We start from the raw sequence: 3,572 nt of genomic DNA, 5'->3' as shown, positions 1-3,572 counted from the left end.
GGTGAGGGAGAATATTTGGGTTTAAATGCATTCCCTCCGTTGCTGCTGACCTCATTTTTATTTCAACTCCAGGTCAGTATTCTGAAGATATTCTCAATTAGGAAGCATTACTAAAACTGAGTTTTTAAAGAAAGATCTGCAACAACAGTGGAAATTCGCAAGTCACATATGTGAACTAAATCATGTATTGCCTACTGTATGTGAAGCACTGGGAATTGCCATCCTGTGTTCTGCTCAGCAAAGACTTACATGTACATAGTAAATGCTAAGGACTGGGATCTAAAAACATACAGATTTATATTATAGGCCTGTTGGCAAGCAATCAAGAAGCTGGAATGATGGCATAACATCCAGACTGACCATTCAAAGCGGGTCCATGTGTTTTGTTTATGAGGAATGACGACATGTGTGAGCCTAAGCCTGTAGGCTGGCTGTAAATTCAACACAGACTGACACTCCATTTTGGATACATGAAAGCGGGTGCTGTAAGAATTCTCCTCTTCTAGTGAAAATGCAACCAGTTTTTCCATTTTCCCTTTTATTTTTTAAAAGGTTGTGGTGGCTGATTGAAGAAGTGGAGGGGAACATACCTTGAATACCAAACCTAATTATAAAATCCCTACTACCTAATGTTCAGCACCTAAAATACCAGTTATAAAAATAAAGATGTGCCCAAGAATAGCTGGAACTGAGGCCAGAGGGCACACACTGACCTTCAATCATGGGGCCAAACCCTTATGGGTTACAACACAGAGAGACTAATCTAGTCTTAGGAAGCTCAGAGACCACACAGAAGTCCTGAATGAGGTTAGGTAATCACAAAGAAGATGATGAGGTGATAAATGTAGAATGTACATCTTCCACAGGGCAGCCCAGGAGCCAAAAGAGGAGCCTACAAGGACTGCAGTGTTGTGAAATTGTATTTACCACAACTCCTTCTCTATCCTAAAGCAATGGCAGCATGACTGATATCTCAGCAGTGGAGCTGGAAGAGATTACTTTAGGAGCCACCTTGGAGAGCTGAACCAGAAGAAAGCTCAAGTGAAGTGTGAGGTGGCCTCAGACTCCCCAGTGAACAGCAATCTTTGTCTGGCTGCTAACCATTTTTTCTTCTCCCCTAGAAGACATTAAAACATTTCTCTGAAGGAAAAGCAGATTAGAGAAGCTGCCACAGCAGCTTCTACTTTACTGTGAAGGGACAGCCTTAAAAAAAGCTGGGCTGAAGTCTCAAGTATAGAAAACTCCCCTCCCCAGTCTGGCCAGCACTGCTGCCACAAGCCCATAATTGCTGTAATTTGCAAGTTTGGTATGGAGGGGAATCAATGAAAAACATCATCCAGGGATGCACAGTTGCTGAGTGAGGAGAATCCGTAAGTCGAAATTGCTGGAAGAGAAAAAAATAGTCCCTTTCTCATAAATGAAGTATTTTTCCTGAGGATTTTCAAGTAGGCTTGAAAACCTATTACGCAAAGGTTTGAAAACTTCATCAGTAAGTCATGACTAAATGTCTCTATTTGCATGAACACACACAATCAAAACGAAATTATTTAAGCTTAATCTACAATATTATACCTCTTAAGTGAAAATTATTTCTGTGAAAGTTTTGAACATGCACTAGATGACACATCCATCTTAAAAAAGAACCTGAAAGCCTCGTTATTAGTGGATTTTATGCTCTTACCTCTTTTGAATTTAATAACTTCTTTCTTGATTACAAGCTTATCATAAAAGATAAAGCAACCAAGTAAGAGCATGATATATCTGCAGTTAGCACAAATGGTAATTGAATTCTCCTGGATAAGGATTTTCAAGAGACTCCTAGCTTGCATAGCTGTGCCTTTTATTAGGGAAACTAGATTAAAGTTGAATATTGCCCTTTAAATTCCGTAGCTTATTCAGGAAATCCATCTCCAGTTTAATTGCACTTTCCTCTGTAAGGTAAAAAATTATTTTACAGTTCTTAGGATTTGAAGGCATTTAAGGGTTTAATTTTCTTTGAAAACACAAACATGACAAATACTCCATCCTTCAAGATAGATGGATCTCCAAAATCTGGAAATTAACTGTGAATGAAGTCTAAATATGTAAATCTTTTTTTCATGAAATTGATCAAGACTAAAGGTTATTGTGAAGCTATTTATGGTAGTCTAAGTGTCAGTGAATAGGAAATATAGAGTCATTTACGTTTTATAACTTACTTTGTTAACATGCAGGAAGGCAGGATGCAGCCACTCTATGCTCCTAGTTTTCAAGAGAAAATTTGATGGAAGTGCTGTCCTTTAAATAAAGACATAAAGCCCCTTCCTTAATCTTGAAGGAGGAAAGCTTATTCACAATATGAATATAGATTTTAGCCCTCAGAGTTTAAAAATTGCTTTGATTTTCCAGAATAGCAACACCAAATATAAGTATTTACTTATGACATTGCTACAATTGCTTCCCACAACTATAAATTGTTGCAGAATATTGAGAAAATAACTCATTTTGGGATAAGCACACCACTAAGGCTTACTGTAACAACAAATGTATTAGCAATTTGCCCAGATTTTTCAATATGAATAGTTTCTTCAAGAAATGGCACAGCTTAGTAAAATAGAAATGTTTAATAGAAAACAAGCATCCAGATCTTCTATGGCCTTATTATATTGTACTTGCACTTCATGGAAGTCATGAAACTGCAGCCCTCATTGTCCTCATGAGATCCATGTGTACCCATGTTTTGAATGAGATCTTGCCATCCTTGCAGGAGTGGTTACTTCCATTAGAATTCATTTGGCATTGAGTGCTCTCATTTTTTGTCCTTTTGAAACAGAAAAAATGGCAACCAACCTGCATTTTGACTTAGTGACTGATTTATGAGAAAGATCATTGGGGTGAGTATGCTGAAACATAACTCTCTGACGAGACTCAGCACTTGGTAGTCTGAGGGAAAAAGACCTCACACTTCCAAGCCCAGTCAGCAAATGCTGACTTGCAGAGCTGTCTCCTGCCCTGCAGCTGAGTGTTCTGCAATAAATACCATGGGATGAGCACGACAGCATTTAACAACTGCTTTGCAAAATACAGTAATTACACAATACTGTAAGTGGAAAAGAATCAAGTTTTGGTGGTCCATCCTTGCTCTGTTTGGTGGAGGGATGGGAGATCATCCAATAATTACATTTCTAGTAATGACTTAACCCAGCCATAAGCATCACACTTATGGTCAGCTGAATTATATCAAGTCACACATAATTTACAAGCACTGCTAAACAAATAAACCAATATCCCCTCTGTCAGCAGAAAATACTTTCATCACCTGGTTAAGAAGAAAAGACTAATTACAGGTAGACATGGCCTTGCTATAATTCTTAGACATGTTATTTGGGTTTTGCTTTGAATTAGCTCACTTCTATCTGACTCTGACATAAAATAAAAGCTTGAAGTGTTGAGGGAAATTAAAACACTCTGTTAAGATACTCCATAAGCACGGCCAGAAAAACAGTTGTGCTCAGACAGCAAAGTATTCTTTTTCTCAAACTCCTTCAGCACAGAATACTGAAAAAGTTAGAGCAATAGTTACATAGTAGCAC

Source organism: Geospiza fortis, unplaced genomic scaffold (genome assembly GCF_000277835.1).
Source record: "Geospiza fortis unplaced genomic scaffold, GeoFor_1.0 scaffold100, whole genome shotgun sequence".
NCBI classification, from domain to species: domain Eukaryota; kingdom Metazoa; phylum Chordata; class Aves; order Passeriformes; family Thraupidae; genus Geospiza; species Geospiza fortis.
This window is presented reverse-complemented; position numbering follows the sequence as displayed.